Here is an 18,665-nt window from a genome sequence, read left to right as displayed (position 1 = left end):
CGGCAACACTTTGATTGATGGCCAGACGAAATTCAATCTGAGCGATGGAGCACTTTTCGGTGATGAGTTGTGAATCGGAAAATGTTGTTTCATCCACATTGGGGACCTCGTCATCATTTCTAAAGTGAAAAACGTGTGTGTACTGACGAGGGCTGCGCGTTTGGTGCTTTTTAAATAAAACTTATTTTCTGGTTCGTGTTTTACGAAGTAGTGGACGTAAACTAAGTAAAAATTATATAAGGAATATCAAATTCTTTACTGAAGTTTTATCTTTTTAGGCCCAGCTTTCCTAATTGCCCCAATTGTAAGGTTAATATTTGTTTATTTTAAAATTTAATAATATATAATTTTATAAATTTTGCTCGGGATCAAATTTTCACTGCAAAAATATAAGGTGGATATATCTTCCAGCATTGAATAAACTCGCCAATTTATCTCTTGAAATTTTTGAATTATTACTTAATCTTCAACGCCCATAAGTAAAAAATAATTATCTTTGATTTGAGCAAATTTATGACAAGCCAATCCCACCCAGCTATAGATCCAATGCAAAATAAAAAATCAAACAAGGTAATATAAATACTCGTGCTGTCTCAAAGCTAACACAGGCCGCTAAATTGTGTTGGCCAAACCATAAATTAATAGAAATTCCTTCGCAATATCGCATTTAAAAAACGTAAAAATTCGGCCAGTTGGAGATTTTATATTCCTTTGACGCAGCAAATTAATTTCAATCAATCAAACCTACGATTTATGCGAAATTACGAAAGAATCTCTAGCAGGTGCTGCGGAGATTCTTAACTGTTATTCACCTCGAATTACAAGCACGCTATCGCCGAATGAGCAAAGCGAATCAGAATCTCTTAATTATTACCCGGGCAGCTCCAGCGGCTAGAGAGAGCGCAGACTTTTAATTTAGTACGCATGCAAGAGACGAAGCAGCCGCGGCAGAAAATTACGACACCTCATTGTCAGTCCAGTCGTTTTAATCTCTGGATTTATCACCTCTTGATGTGTCCCGCGTATAAGTTGAAATAAATTTTCACGCGAACACGGTGGAATTTTTCCTGTTCTTTGTCGCGACGAGATTGGGGATAAAGCCGCCGAGAGCGAGAGCTGAAAAAATGACCCATCCCGCCTTTGACGCTGGTGGGCATCGCGTCCGCCTAATGATTGCTCGTTTGTTTTCCCGACCGAGACCGTAATCATCTTCTACGCGTCGTTGCAGACAAACCGCATCGGTGTTAATTCGAAATGGAGGCGGCGTCCCAATGCTTTGAGACGAGCACGCCTCAAATGGTCAGGCGGTTTCAAATCAAATTACACGGCAATCGCTGCTCTTTGGAAAAACAAACGTATAATTTTTGTTATGCATCTAAAAAAGTTGTTGGTGGCCTCTGTTTGGTTTTTGTTGCTCATTCCTAATTAGGAACCCTTTCAAGTTCGGACAAGTATCGTTTAAAATATGAGAGCATTAACTTATATCAGCATTTATAAGAACAAAATAAAAAATAATATAATTAGTACATATAAGCATGAATAAAACAATGACTTTTTTAACGAAGAATGTCCGAATTTTTTCCTCGAAAGAACCCTCGAGTGCGACCATCATTCAAACGAAAAATAATTGTATGTAGTATGAATTTAAAACTGAACTAATCGCTTGTTTTTTTTTTGCTATTATCTGATTACTATTTCTTTTACAGAAAATTTTGCACGTAATCCGATGGGCCTACAAAAGTGGCCAAGTCGGGAAATGGCGCCTGGACAAATCAAATTGGCCGGGGTAGTCTCTGAAGGCGAGTTCAGGGTGTCGGTCCTCACTGCAATCTTGGTCTAGCCGCGAGGCCTATTTGACTGACCAGAATGAAGGCCAGGAACTTCAACGTCAGTTTGGACTGGTTTCCTCAAAATTGGCTTAAAACTGAGTTAGAAGCATGGAGAGCAACCGGGCGTTAGCCAAGGTTGAAGCTCTTCCACGCTGGCCCTCAGATGCTGGCGCTGGAACTCGATTTCACTTCCCCGGCCGGTCTTCTTCGCAGGCTTAGAGCCACCCCTCGTCCGGAAAATATTTCTTAACTTCAGGAGTGCCGATTCTGAGGTGTCGCGAGCGAAAATTCGCTGGGTGCTTGTTGTTCATTGCCATTGTTGGGGTGTTGGAACTATGCTCACTCGCCAGTCAGATCTTAACAAACCAAAATTTTGGGCCGAGAGCTGGGTCCTCAGAAGAAATTTTGACGTTGAACGATGCGGCGTGAAAAGCTATGATACGTTTTAATAAATCAATATGTAAAAAGCAATGTGGAGTACATGAATGCCCATAAAGATATTGTGCAAGACTTTCCGATATACGTTTCAAGACGCAGTTACAACTCCCAAAAGAAACAATTTTCACACAACAGCCTTTTCCGTTCAACAATTCATTTTTCATAGGTGTCCGGAGCTTTTTCGATGGCGTAAGAGGTGTTGTAAAATTGCGGAGATCGTGCTGACGTCAACAGAATACCCAAACCGGAAAACCTCTATTGTGATGCAATTTCTAAAGTAGCTTATTGGCAATTTTTCTCCTCCGTCCGCGTGCAAAAATCAAATACAAAAGAGCAAGTTTCACATTACTCTTTTTTCTGCCTTCCGCAAAGCTGCTCCAGTCGAAGCAATAAATTTACCAAGTTACGCACCATAAATACGCTTTAGACTCGTTCGCTCTCGCAGCGTGGCGACCGAAATCATCTTTTATACTCTCGGTATAGTGCTTGCGCAGACAAACAAAAAAGTTCACGATTTTTATTGAAACCAAGGGACGCGGATCCGTGCAGAAATGGGGCAAACTTTCTTCGCAACTGCTGGCAGAGACAAATAAAATGCTGTTTGGTCTTACTCGCCATTATCTCTCTTTCGGCTCGTGTGCGTGCGCACGCCTACACATATATTTACTCTCCAGGGAAATGGCTCTGAGTAATAATAATAACAGAGAGAGCAGAGCAGCAACAGCAACAACAACAACAAAGAGAAGCAATTGGCCCGGCTGGAAAGCATCACGGGGCTCAAAGTGTTTGGCTGGCTGGGAAAAAGTCGCGGCCCGCCGGCAGCTTGTCGCGAAAATTGGCCCCGGCGAGGAAGGAAAGAAGACATTCCAGCGCCACGCAAAATTGACTCAGCACTCGGTGACAATTTCAATTCTTTTCTTTGGCCCTCTCCAGTAGCAGCAGTCGACGCCACCACGCGCAGCCAGTGTTTGCCTCGAGTTAATTAGCTGCAAAACAAACGGCAGCGGCGGCGGAGAAGATTAAAAATCGGCCGGGCGGAGAGCGCGACATTAAATTCAAACAGCCGACGAGCGCTTGCTTAACTGTGCCAAAAAACTTTTGAGACCTTCCATTTTATTTAAATTGACTTTTTGTGTCTTAAGCGGGCTCAATTTTCAGATATAGTTTCAACGTCTCTTTGCAGAAAATATTACAATGTCTAAATTAATAGCAAAATTACCAAAAATTTATATATTTTGATGACTTTTACATTACCTTTTAATATTCTCTAATTAATGTTGGAAATGAGCTTACATTTTCTCAGGTTGCCGCTTAAATTTCTGAGAATATCGGCTTCAAAGTGTGCATGCTAAACCAAGCGGTGACCGCACGATCTTAAAATCAGCACTTATTTCGCCAGGTGAGCAATTTTGTGTTTTGCTGGATTGAGCGCGATGAAATGAGTCAAAATCAAGCAAAAAATCATAGATAGCCGTTTGATTTTTAAAAAAATTGGCAATTTAACTGTTCATCGATTCTGATTTAACTATTTTACACAGTAAAATATTACTCCAACTGATATTTTAAGTCAAAAATTCAAATTAATTTCAATTTTTGTCCTGTATAATCCACCCTTAATTTGATTTTTGTGGGTATGGTTCATATATGCTATTTTATAAAATGTTTCATTTCGGAAACAAGAGCAAGCCGGTTTTGAAACATTTATAACCGCCATTGAAACGAAAATAAAATCGTTTTAAAACTAATAAAACGTCTTTACCATTTAAAATCTCTAATTTCCGCTCCAAAATGAAAAGAGAAAACTATACATTTAATTTAATTGTTTTCAGCTCTATGCTTTTCTTATAACTTCCAACAAACTGGCCATAATTCACCTCGTTTATTACAGAAATTGATAGACTTTTATAGAAAGCAACGTGCTGGAAATAAACTTAGCCTGGCCGTGCTGCTTGTAATCGTAGACAAAAGGACAATCACGCGGAGAGAGTGAGACTGGGAGAGAAAGAGCTAGAGAAAAGGAAAAAAGCTGGTGCAGCATGCGACGACCAATAAAGAATTGATTACAAATCTTGGTGTGTGCCTCCCCGAAGGGTGGTTAAGGAAGGGCGCTCGCGTCACGAGAAAACAAGCCCGAGTCGCTCGTTTTCCGCCTCTTTTTTTCGCTCGCGCGCCGTAAAAAGCAAAACAAAGCGAGCAACATCAACGCCCGAGTAAACGGGTTGTTTGGCTCTCGGTAAGTACGGCGTGCGAAACTTTCATTTGTGCACTGGCCTGGCCATCCCAAAGGACGCGCGGCATTATTCTCGGCATGGCTCGCTCAAGATTAGCTTTTTCAGCTTACACGCCCATTCAAACTTATGACAACTTTCCGATTACTTCTTGCTCTCGCTGCCACTTTTCGCTTCGAAGCTCCCACGTCGTCTTCTCTTTTGTCTCTCGCTTTGTCGTTTAATAATATTTCCGCTCGTTTCCGGCCCAATGTGTTGCACACGGAAGGATTTGATTTAAATTTTAAACTACAGCTTTCCTTTAATTGTCACTGCCAATTTATTCACCTTCTGTGAATGAAATGATTCTTGATGGAAACGATCTTGATTGGAAAATACATTTAAAAAAAAATATGTACCTACTTTTAACTTTTTTCCAATATACTTGCTATATCTGAAAAAACTAAGTAACCGTCTAAATCCAATCATTTTACTCTGAAACCCCACTAAAATTGTCCAAAATTTAAAAAATCACAACCCTCATTCATCCTCAACCAAAATATTGTTTCTATACACTCTCAAATAATGATTTTCGCTACCGTGGTTTTTCTTTCCTGATCAAAACTGTTTTAATTGAGCTTAAATTAGATCGTGCACATTCTATTGAAGCAAACTTCTGTAAAATTCATAACCATTTTCTATTAATATACCCTAGTTGTTCATGCTAACAATTTATTTTTGTAATTAACGTATTGAAATCCACATACTTTTTTGTTAAAATATCAGTTGTACACTCAACGAACGCAGAAACATGCTCTGCGCAGTTTGCTTTGAATGGAGAGCAAAACCCACGCATAAACCTTTACAATCAGTCAGCCACGGGCTCTTTTCATTCGTACATATATATAGCCTGCTTTTTTCTCGATCCTGTTGCGCCGCGCACATAATTAGTCATCGGCTGATTGTGTTTGTTCATTTCGGAGCGGTTAATCAAGCCCTAATCGATTTCTATCAGCGAAATGTATAATGAGGTTTTGTGATTAATCGTGACTGGTGGTGCGTTGATCAAAAGCACTCGCGCACAAGCAACCGGGAGAATGTCTCTCGGTCGAAATACTCCGCTGCTATCAGCATCACGATGAAAATGCAGCTTTTTTTCGCGTGCGTATTGCCATTCGACAGTTTAAAGTAACATGTGGGAAGTTAATTTGACTTGATGTGAGTGAATGCGGGCGATAGCAGATCAGTTTGAGACGGAAGAGAAAGGACACTGGTGTATCCGTTTTATCTTGCTTCAAAATTGGGAATATTTTTCACGGCCGGATTTTTATTTCAAACATAATAAAGAAGTATTTCATCTGTTTTTAAAAGGTTTTTGATGTTTTAGATGATTTTAAGAGTGGTTAAAAATTAAATGGCTTGAAATTGAATGATTCGCGTGCTCTATTGGTATCCCGTGATGGTTAAAAACTCAGAAAAAAATATTCAACCGTCTGAAATTCACATGCTTAGCAATGAGGTACCTATGAATGTGCTATTTTTCCAAATCTATTTTTTTAAACAGGGTTGACATCTTTTAGAAATTTTTTGTTTTATTTATTTCTTCCGTGACTTCTCGGCTCCAATTGTCTGCAGTTATCGATCATTTGCTCCAGTTTCCCTGCCAACACAGGAAATAAAAGAACAGTTTAAAATCGAAAATCAGAATAAGGTCAACAGGAAGTATAAGAGCGGCCATTTGTAAACAAAATCCTAAGCTTTACACATTGTATTTTGAAAGGATCGTAAACTCAAGTCAGGTGGAATTAATTTCGAAATAAATCACGCAAGACCATAAACAGCTTTAATATATCTGATGAATGCAAATCTCAACAACAGTGGGCCGTTATTTTTGCAAAGAGTATCAATTTATCGTACAGAGTATGACGCGAATATGAATGTCAGAGGTCAGCATTAAACTTCGTAGGCGACCTGTCTGACATGAGAAATATTACAACATATTGGTGAAGAATTGCCGCACCCATTGTTACTCAAAGGAATTCACGCTGCAATTCCGTCTCAGAGAGTGTTGCCAGCTGCTAGGTGTCATATCTATTTATTATTGTTTGAAATATTTGATGCAACTTAAACAATGCAATTTTATAATGAAGGGGAAGAAATGATGGCAGTTAAAAATTAAACGAGCAGTTATTTGCGAGATTGGAGGTCGATTGGACGCGATTTTTCAGCGTTGAAATTTTTAGGTGGCAGTCATATTTGCTTAAAGTACTTGTTAATAGATGGTGAAATTCCAAATTTGAAGCTCGGGAATGGGGGCGTTCCCTATTTTTTCGGTATCTAAAAAATACCCAAAAAAGGAATTCTATTAATGAATTCTAAACTGCAACTCTTGACTACGTTGAGGTATCACCTTGAAATTTTCACTGCCTAACCTAGTTTTTAATCCTGAACAACTTTTGTATTTACAAAAAAATCGCAGGTCGAAGGTCAAGGTCACCTTTCGCGACCTTTTTTCGAAAATTCAAAATTAAGGGATGATAGCCCCCTACGATTTTTTTGGGGTTCAGGGCTGAAATGTAGCCCGTGAAATTATGCACAAGCACACCAAGTTTCATAGGTGCAATCGCGATACTTTTGCTGCAATTTGAATTTGAAGTTTGAAAACCTGCTCGAGGCCGCTTGACCGCGCATGCACTCAGAGCGGCGAGTTCGCCTCTCTTTCGTAAAGTTGATTTTTTTCACATTTCACTTGCTTAGAAACACCAAGAGGGCCTAGGGTAGACCAAGGAAGGTTGAAATCGACCTTCAGGGTCTGTCCCTGACGTGACCCTGAGATACAAAATTTCGAAAATTTCCAATTTCATCGAACTTGGTGTCTTTTCATAGGTTTTCACCACTGTACAGCTCAAATATAGAGCCAAAATTGCCGAATTACAATCCTATTGGGTCTGTCAGCAGACGGCATGATAAAACAAGCCTCAAGCACGCTGCCAACGGAAGAATCACATTTCTGTGAAATTTGGACGGTTTATAATATGTTTTGAGCATCGCAATCGTTGCGGGACCATCAATAGAGCACACCAACCATATGCAATTTGGTCAAAGCTATTCGAACCTGCCTTTAATTAAATCAGGTCCTTTCTGCTCAAGATGTTATAGCAATCTAGTTGAAATATTCTGAACCAAAAATATTATTTAAAGTAAAAAAAATATTTTCATGAAATAAAAATTTGATTTTTTTGCAAATACTTCGTTACAAAATTCTAACAATGACACTGTCACGTAGAAAATGAGTTGCATTGTTCATAACGTTAGCTTTTTATTTTCTATTAAAAAATTCAACTCTTTCTACATGTTCTAGAAGGTGGAAATAAAAGAACCAAAGAGAATCTGACACAAGCCACAAGCTCAGAAAATTCAATGAATTTAAGGGGAAAGTGCTTTATAAAGTTTATTTGAGTAACTTTTAACCTCTCCATAATATCAGTTCGATAATCTGAAGTAGGGATCAATCTAAACCAAATATACAATTTTAGGTCATGATAATCGTCTTAATATTTTACTTACCTCTTAAATTATTGTAAAAAAAACTCTAAAGTTCACAATTTCTAGTCATTTATTGGATCAGATATGAGGGGAGCAGATTCAGATTGGCCCTCATTTAGGAGGAAGCTGCGCTGGCTGGCTTCACTCTCGTGTCAAGGCCATTTTCGGCACTTGAAAAGGCGCGAGTTCAGGTGTTGATACTTGAAGCAGCTGAAACCACTCCACGAAATCTCAACAGCGTGCGCCCGGGTTTTTCTCTTCTCCATTCATGCACACAGACAGCAGCGTCGCGGGAACGGGTCGTGAGAGAGCAAGCAGGCAGGCCCGAGAGAAAGAGAGAAAAATAAATTCTCCTGGTGCAGTTGACCTTTCAAGCACAGGCCGTGTTTTGTTTGACAAACTCTCATTGCTACTAATTTGACTACATACAAAAAAGCAGCAGCACACTGTACGCTTTGCAAGCGAAAAATGTCGACACAGAATTTAAGACAAAAAGAGGCGAAATGATGCTCTCTCAAGACAGCTTAGAGACAGGATTAGATCCAGCTGATGTAAATTTCAGGCGTGTACTTTTTATCATGGAAAGTTTTAAGGAATATAATAATGTTAAATTTGAAATTTGCCAGATGGAATTTATTTATTTTTCTCTCTTAGCAATCCTTCTTCCTATTTTTGTACTCAAAATCCAAAATTCGTGAAATTTATCGTAAAAATTCCTGTGTTTTAATTCGATGCCATTCAATAGTGTTTGATAAAAGATGAAAATGAGGGCCAAAGGAAATCATTATCTTAAAATTTGGTTCGCTTGATCCACGCCTCCGTATAATTTAAAAGTTAAACATACAAATTTGTACTGCCTAATTTTTTAAGAATTAGATTTTTTAATTTTGAAAAATTTAAGTTGGCCAAGCTATTTTTATAGCTGTAGAAAAACCCTGAAATTCTAGTTTTGAATGTCCCATATAGCTCGAAAATCGCGAATTCATCTTTGATAAATTTTGATCTTAAGGATGAAATATATTGTAGTAATTAACAATCAATTTTTCTGATTAAAAGGTGCGCTTTTCTTGAAAGAATGAAAATCGAAGCTCTTATTAGCTCTTTGTTCAGCTCTGTGAATTTCTAATTAAAAGCAGCAGTAGTGTTTGCAGTGCATCTCAATCTTAACCAATTCTCTCTATTACTTTGCTCTGATTGCTTGCAACCTTGATTGAGGCCTGTCATCGCTAGATTCGGCGATCTCAATTAACTTGTGGCAGAGTGGTGTTGAAATGGGAGCCGCGCACGGCACGTCTATATTTATGTACAAGCAGCGGCCTAAATGTTTATATACTGCACACATTACATATATGGCAGCTCAATTTGCGCGAGCGAGCTGCAGATACGACGGTGCTGGCCTATGTGAGGCATAAATTTTGTTTTGGTCGATTGGAGATGTGTTGGCATGTATTCAGTTTGACTGACAGCTGGATTGTAATTTATTACATTCACCTCGCACCTCTATTCAGCCAGCGGCCATATTGATTGTCTTCTCGGCAGCCCTATATATGCCGAATTAAACACAAAACACGCATTCTTCGTGCCTGCGAGTAAATTGCCACATGCTGACTCCAATTGAAATCGAATTTAAAAAAATATCATTTAGAGATTTAGATTTATAAGAGTTCAGTCATTTGCTGTGCAAGATATATAGAATAAAATATTAAAAGTACAGCGAGTATATTACTGTTAGAGCTGCATCGAAACTCACTAAGAGTAATACATAATTTGAGTAGTTATTAAATAGTATGAATTCTAACATTGTATTTTTTAGAATTTTAATTCATAAATGCACAGCAAACGCATAAAAGACCAATTGACGTCTAAGTCCTACAATTTTCTAATGGGGTAGATAACGTCTTGTCGGTATGTACCCTTCGTTATCAAATTGGTTTTTGCTAACTTGGTATCTCAAAGTTCTTCAAACGCTGTTCCTCTTTAATTGATACAACCATAAGGAAACATGGAAGGTTTTTGTTATCATTCCAACTCGGAAAATAATTGTAATGCAAACATCAACGTGTCTCCTTCTATATTATTTGTCTTTTCTGTTGAATTGGGATTGCACAATGAAGTCACGAGGACTTACTTATTCGTAAAAGGCAAATTAAGTGCGCACGTGAGTGCAGTGGAACGATGGTCGGAAAACAATACTGCATTTGCGCAGTGCGCTCGCTCCGAGGGCGACAGGTGCAGCGTCGGTTGATTACGTCTACATGGCAGGGTGTTCTGCTTTCTTTTTCCTTGTTTTTTTTTTGCAGTTCGCCCCGCCAAGGAGCAAGAAGTCCGCTCGAGCGTAAGAGACTGCACGCCGGTGTTCATCTGCAGCACTTGTCACGTGGTTTGCGGTGCAGCAGGCAGGGATGCAGAGCGCAGGAGACAGATTAAACGCGGCGGCGGTGGCGGCGTTAAGTTTGCTTTTGTTGTTTGCTGTATATGGTAGTATTGTGGCTCGCTGGCGTCTCCTATTCCATACATCCATCCAGCGCACGACTTGGAAATGCACTGTGCACGGGGAGTCACTTTTATATCATTTCGCAGCCAGTCATCTCAGAAGCGTCTCCCACACTGAGGCAGCCAGCATTCCGCTTGAGTTATTGCCTTGTTTTTGCTTCCGCCTCTTGCACTCTCTCGGTGCGGCCAGATTAGTACTGCGAGTTGCAAACTAATATTTCACTAGTGCCGAGTGCACAGCCAACTTTATTAAATGCTTGGTAGAGAAACGAATTTGTTGTCTCTGACTGAGAGGGTTGAGGACGTGAAGTATTTTTTATTCTAATCAAGATTAATAAATAAGTTTTTTGTTAACAGCGCCATAAAAGTACGTGATTATTTGAAGATTCTTTAAATATAATTAAATTGTTTGGATTTGTAACGATATTTTCAACAAAACGGACAGTCAAAGATAGTTTGTTTACCCATCTTACTGTAAATGAGATTTAAAAGTCTCAAAATTGCATAAATCATGCTCATTTGATGATGCCCGTTCGTAAATAAAATGTAGAGAAAAAATCAATTCGTCTTATTTTCCCAACCGTTTGTGGCTGGTTAGTGGGGAAATGCTATATTGTTTAGCTCAATTTCGTTGAAAAGAAAAAAATTCTCACGTTTTTGAACCTAAATTATCAATCAAGGTTTTATTAGCAAGAACCTAAAATAACGAAAAGCATTATTCTCAGGAGGAAATATTCCGCTTTAACTATGTAAACACGCCATTTTTTCTCACATCTATTTTAATTAAGTGTGGAAATCACGCAAAACCAACCAAACACACTTTTTCTCATTTCCATTGAGAAATTTTTTCTGACACTCCCAGAAGAGACTTTTTTAACATTTTTTGTCAGTAGAAGGAAAGTTTTGGCGTTAAAAGATTAGAGCATTATACGTAATTAGAAACGGTTTTGGGGTGGAGGCGGATTGATGAAACATTTACACAAAAAGCAGAGACAAATGTTCACACTCGCAGCACTCACATCCAAATATTTACTCCGCTCTCTTCCAAAATAAACGTCGACAAACGGGCTGGGAGAGGTGCGGAGGTGGATTAAGGAGCGTGCAGCTACACACTCAACGTTTAACTTTAAATCTTCTTGTGTGAGAGAAAAGAGAGACTTTGTTTTCTGAGCTCACTTCAAACACGTTGGCAGAGAAAAGAAGAGGTTGGACATGCTCGTCAGACAATGATAAATATATTCTTTCTTTATTTGCGTGAGGCTAAAATAAAAAACCTTGCTAAACTGCAGAATGGTATTACGTTTGGCTATTTTTTATTTTTCATAATAATAATATAGCCAAAAATATTTTTCTGGGACAAAATACGGTTCACAATTTATTTCTATTTACCTCTCACTTACATGCTTTTTAGGATTCAATGTCTTGGTTAGGTGTTAGTGAAATTATTGAAATCGAGTAGCATCCCAACGAATTAAGAGAGAGATATTTGATTCTCCGACGCAGATTGCGAGTTATGAAGCTTTAAAGGCTAAAATCTTTTCATGAGATTTAACAGGGGTAATGTATCAAAATCGTATTGTGAAGCCAATTTTAATTCGACTGTAACGATATTCGATATTTTGACTCAACTTAAAAAGATGAAAATTTTTGACGTTTTGGAAAATTATTTTTTTATTTTAGACATTTCATAGAACTTTGGATAATGGCTCATGAACGGTTTGAGATAATGTTTCCCTTTTGAGCTGACATTCAGGTCATGTAGCCCCATTTTTGTCACTGAGACGAAATTGTCAAAAAATCATACTTTATTTTTATATTTTCAACTAAAATACTTTTTTGGGTAGTACAATGTGATACAATAAATTTTGTAAACATATTAAAAAGAGAAAATATCATCTCAGCATTTAGTAAGTGGTTGAGTTAGTTGAGATCAACCAAACTTCCATAGGGAAATTTTAATATTTTCTGGAACGTCAAAAAATACCCATCAATAATTGATTTGTTTCAGTAAACAAAAACTGTATTTTAAATCCATTTTGAAGAATTGGGTGATTTTCTTAAAATCTCTAAAAGAATTGCTAATTTCGTCGAATCGAAACCATTTGTGCACGGTTCACATCAGAAAAGGCTACTCGAGGTCAAGTATTTCACCAAAAACTAAAGCGTTGAATCTTAAGAATGTCAGCCAGATTCCAAAAAAATCAATATTTTGTCACAAACAAACATCAATAAGTTTTAAAGAGTGTATTGAGGTTGCCAAAAATTTTTGTGCACGCTCTCCTAGAAAACTATTTTTATAGAGTGTAGGAAATCTTTTGTGCTATTTATTTTCCTACATAAAAGCACAACATTCTCCGAAACGATTGGAAGAGTGTCTAGAAAGTGCTGCGTAAGTTTGCTTTGCATATAAAACATCTCCTCCTTATTCTCTCCGCCGATTCGCTCTCAGATAGGAGCGTTTACATATATTCGCAGCCCGCAGCATGCGTTGGTGGAGGAAATAGAGGCGCCTTAGCGTTGTCAAAATATCAAAGTGCGATTGGAAAACCCACGGGTAAATCATATCGCAATAAGAGGTTAAGCTGAGCCGCGCCAGAGCATCAGAGCAATTTCTGACAAGGCTTTTCCTCAGGCGGACGTGAGCCCGTAATTGTCTTTAGACTGCAGCAGAATTTTGCCTGCGCGTTGCGATGCTTATTGATGTTGATGGTAATGGATATAATGGAAGCAGAAATAACGAGGTGGAATTATATAATTGACTTAATGATGATCGTTTTCTGTATGCTCTACAAATATTCGGTGGATTAGTGATCATTCAATTCAATTCCGATTATTTGTATGCCAATTAAATATTATAACCAATCTGTATTATTATTACCAGATTGTGGTACTTTAGACTTTGCAATTGTAGTTTTTTTTAATGACTTACTACTAATATACACTTTAAAATTTAATTTTGTTAACTCTTCTATAATACATATCTAAAAATACATACATGAATGACGTGTTAAAAGATGCAGAATTTATCGATCGTTAATAATAGTCAGTTTAACTCATGCGTCATTTTTCTTCAGTCATCAGGGATATTTTCATTTTTGTGAACGCCGAGAATACCATTTTTCCTGATTTTACTCTTATTTTCTGATTAAAAACATCATACGTTTTCCAGGTACCTTGGTTATTTTATTGAAACCCCTAAAGAACCTTACCAAGAAACCATGATAACAAATGCTCCAAATATAAATTTAAAAATTGAAGATCAATTCATAATATCTTTCGTTTAAACACCCGGATAGACATCCAGCAATGAAAATGTTGCAACACTCGACCATGTTAAAAGATTCAGAAATCATTTCAAAATATAAATAATCTCTTTCCGTGACAGCTTCAATAGTATAATTATGCTAATGTAAAAATATGTCGCATAAATGTTAAGAAATTGATATAACATTGGATCAATTTCGTGTGCAATTCATACAAAAGAAGGAAAAATAACGTTTTTGGGTTACAATTTTGCAGTTAAGAAATATCAACAAATTTCAAATTCTGTTTTAAAATACTTCTATTGTTCGACAGTATACACCTGCAAAATTTTTGCGAAAAAGTATCATTTTAATAATAAAAACACTTGTAAATTTTGCACAGAACCATTCATTTTGCACCAAAAAATATCCTTTTAAAAATTGTCAGCTATATGAAAAAACACGTAAAATTCACAGCTCTCCAGTTTCATAAATGGTTAACAAACTTCCAGTGGTAATTTTGAATTAAAAATTACTTTGTTAAAAATATTTATTTGCCTAAATTACACCTACTACATAGTTGCTTTGAGCATGTACATGCATGTTATATCCAATGATATAAAAACAACGTCTGGCGTGTGAATAACACAAACGAAGCTACCGTTGTTTTACTAAAATGCAGTGTTGAAATTATAACAATCCATCTGAATAAAAAACGACGAAGAGGGAAAGTGACAGCTTATGGAGTCGAGTCAGCTTTGCACGCGGCCCTAATGAAATACGTCCGCAGCACTCGTGGCGCAAATTCGCAGCTTGCCGAATTAGCGGCGGGCGGCACATCAAAGAGTCATGATTTTGCGGGCAGAAGATTTAATTTTTGCCGCGCGTGCTAACAAAGGAGTCGGCCGGCCTGAAAACGGAGCACTGGCACACACACACACTGCACTTAAATAATTCATTTCTCCCACTCTGGTATGCAAATTAAGCCATAACTCTTTAACGTTTTGTTTTATGGATGCCTTTATGGTCATATTTATGTGCGATATAACCGGGCCGCAAAAGCGCCGCCACATCCACTCGGGGGCTCGAATTCCCGCTGAGAGTGCTGCCTGCAAAAGAAGGTGCCCGCCGCACTTGTGCATTAATTTTGCACAAACTTGTGATCTTCGTTCTGCGTCGCTGCGACTGCGACGCATGATGCTGCACTGGTTTAACAGGCGCGAAAAGCAGCTGGAATCGAGCCAATATAGATATTAGTAATAAATAATTTTATTAAAAAAAAAAATGAACTGGTAAGTTTAAAGCAACCAATCCTTGGATTTGCCTGTTTTTTCAACATGGTTTTATTGTATAATATAACAGTAAGATGCCAGGGTTTTACCTGACGATCAATAATATTTGCACCGATGTAATCAATGTAAAATATTTGGGCGCCCAAAGGGGAGAGTGGAGGGAGAGTCTCAGGTGATAAACCACCCCTCACGGAGGGGAGCGCCCGCTCACACACACTCAGGATGGGACTCTCCTGCTGACGGCGGACTGAAAGCCTGACATAAGACTACTTTTGTCACATTTCATGTGATCATAATAATAGGAATTTCTGTTTTTCTGATCCCAGAGGAGAGTAAGAATCTCGCGTGAAATAGAAGTTGTATCAAACAATAAGTTTTAATAAATTTGTTAAATTTCCTTGAATAAATCTTAAGAATATATACATACTAAGTTTTGTAATTTTTTCGGGCCGTAATTGGTCCGCTAGCTTCGATTTGTCTTGAAGAGAGCTATCGATTGCGTGGGGATTTTTCGAAATTAGGTCTTATTGATTTTCGGGTGTGAAAAAGACGATCTTTCAACCCTCGTATCACTTCCTCTTTCGGATGCGCGCAAAACGCGGTTATAGGCTTCATTTGCGATTGGGGGTGCCGAATAGAACACCGCCTTCGGCGGCGTCGACGGAACCAAAAATCGCCATGCCACGCGTGTTCGTATATGGGGCACGTTAGATTAGATGCAAATTAGACTGAGTCAGGATTCGGTCCACAGTTAATTTTTCATCTCTTTTCATTTACACATGCTTTAAACACTCGGATTTAAATAAAAAAAGTTTCAAAACCACTCGTCAATTAATATGAGTTGTGTGGTGCCTCTATCTAGTGAATTATAAATGACGATTTTCAAAAGGCAATCAGCGCCCTCCACTTGAATAAAGAGCCAGAAGCTTTTAAGCTGATTTTCTCGGAAATTTACAAAGCAGCATGGCTTTTAGATTTTAAGACTTTAAGTTAAATTTCATATTCAAACTAAGTGTGATTCTGACAATTCAAAATTAAGCTTACACCTAAACCAGTAATAATGAGAGGTTCCAAACAACTCTTTATAAATACATTTTGAATAGTTGCGTGTACCAATAAATATCAATAATTTTGCTGTGTTTTATCGAACGAGAAAATAGGTCAGATAATATCATTTCCATGTGAACAGCCACACAGAGCACATGAAGCTCGTTGTGAAAACTCTTTCCCTCTGCTGGGCCTGCAATTAAAAAAACTTTTATGAGAAGCGCGCGTGGTTGAAAAGTTAATTGCATCGAGGTCAAAATTAAAATGCACAACCGCTCGAGCATCAAGAGGCGCAAAACAAAAACGAGTCATTCGAGAATTGCGGGTTGAAAGTTTGTTTGATAATTCCTGTGTATGGGCTGCATTCGAGCCGGCCGAATACGGTATAAATACACACGTAGGTGTAGCAGCAGCGGTGCGTGCGTCTCGCAGGGCGGGCTGCAGACAGACGTGAGCACCATAACCGATACCACCCTCGGCATCCCCATCCAATTCTCGGGCAGCACGGCGGCGGCAGCCACCGTCGCCTCGAGGGGTCGCTGCAGACACGTGACCCTACTTCTCTATGGTGCCAAGATACACCCGGAGCAATCTTGTATCGCACCGCCACTCTCCCGAGCCAGAGAGCGAGCTGGCTTGTTTTTGATATTGCATGCCGCGCGACATAACTCAAAAGCGCCCGCCTATTGAGATAGGTTTGGCTACCCCTGAGCTACCGCTGCTGCTGTTTATACATTTTTCATGCGTCCGATGCTCTTTTATAATCTCCGAATTGGGATGCCACCGCATCTTTCCTAGATGTAAGCAGATTACTGTGATGGGAAAATCATATTGTGCCTGCCGCCAGCCACAAATAATGTATTTCTTTTGCCTCTGTCTGGGCGTGGTTCACGTTTACAACTCGCAATTATTGTATATTTTTCGAAACACCAGATGGTATGGAAAAGCTATAGGAAGTTGTTTGATTTTAAGTTTAATAAATATTACATTAATTTTCAACAAATAATGAGGATGACTTTGCACAATTTAGGAATCGATAAATTGTAAGATCCATTTTTTTTAATTTTTTTCATGTTCCACCGCACCAGGTTCTTTTCTAGAAAAGCCCCCGTGAAATTAATTTACGGATGCTATATATAGCTTTAAGAAGTTTTAACAATGATCATGAAAAGTTGCACTTTTTGTTAGCTGTACAAAATTTTTGAATGGTTGAAATGTTTTCAAGATGGGTGACTCCCTGATAGCGAACAACTCGTGAAATTGCCGCGTCCCAATAACACCGCGAACGAATTGGGCGCATGAGCCTCTTTGGAGGAAGCTTGAAGTCCAGAAAATAATCATCTCTTATGTTGCTGTCCTGCACTGTGGTCTTTTTTATTCCAACACTAGACATTCGTCCCGTGAATTTTATTCGGAGTGCCGAAAGCAATCCTCCCAAATTCGAAATGATTTCGTCATTGCGATGAAAGAGATTAAATTGTAGGCACATATTAATTTTAGCCAGCACGCGGCACCCATTTAACGCTCGAATTCTTACATTGAAAGTGCTCGCAAAGACAACGAACCAAGTGAAAATTAACCATGATTCAACGTAATTTTTATTTCTATTTTGTACTATTCCCAATGATTTTAAATCAATTGATTTCATAGTAAAAGTTTTCAGTTGGGATTAAATTCAGCTTCTTTGATAAAAATTTCAAATGGTGCATTAAAATACACATTAAAAGGAAAACTGAAAAGAGGGAAAAATATCCTGTGATTCACTTATTCCTTTATCCACTTTTAAAAACGTAGGATCGGCAGGTTAATTCATGTTAAGGGTGAATATGCACGCTCTCGACAAAAGTGTGCCAATGAGGAATGTGTTGAAGGCTGTCAAGGCGGAGGAAATAAACTTCTCGTGCTGCAGACGTCGAATTGATGACCTCATTTAATTTCGCCGGTGCCTTTTACCGCTCTGGCAATTAGAGTTCCTGTTGTTCACGCAACCTTTGCAGCAGAGACAATTTCACACGCAATAAGCTTTAATTCCCCGGCCCAAAGATCACGGAATTTAAATTTAAAAGCGGAGAAAAGTAATCTGCGGAATTGGCGGATGTGTGTGTTTGTTGGCGCGTGGAACGAATATAAGCTTGTTTTGCAATTCGCGTCCCAGGGCATCTGAACGCTCCAGCTCTCGCGTGTTTTTGTGTGCATTTTCTCCTCTTTGCTGACAAGCAAGGCAATATCTCATTTTCCTTGGTGGCAATATTGCTCTCCCATTTCCCACGACACAAACACACAGTGCAACATTCTCCAATAAAAGAGCCACTGTTTGCACACGGAGAAAGACATATAATTATTTTCTAGCCTCCGCAGAGTAATCATTTCCAGAGCAAACAAGCCTTGGCTTAATTAAAAATTCCATCATTAGAGGATTACATTCTCATCACGTCAGATCAGTGGGTTGAAATAAAACGCGGCGTCAGGCGACGCAGCGAGGAGACGCGCACAACGAGGCGAATCGAAATCACAATCAGTTTCCTCTTTCCAGCCTCGTTTGTCGATTCGTGAAACGCTTTATTTTTACCA

Source organism: Cloeon dipterum, chromosome 3 (genome assembly GCF_949628265.1).
Source record: "Cloeon dipterum chromosome 3, ieCloDipt1.1, whole genome shotgun sequence".
NCBI classification, from domain to species: Eukaryota; Metazoa; Arthropoda; class Insecta; order Ephemeroptera; family Baetidae; genus Cloeon; species Cloeon dipterum.
This window is presented reverse-complemented; position numbering follows the sequence as displayed.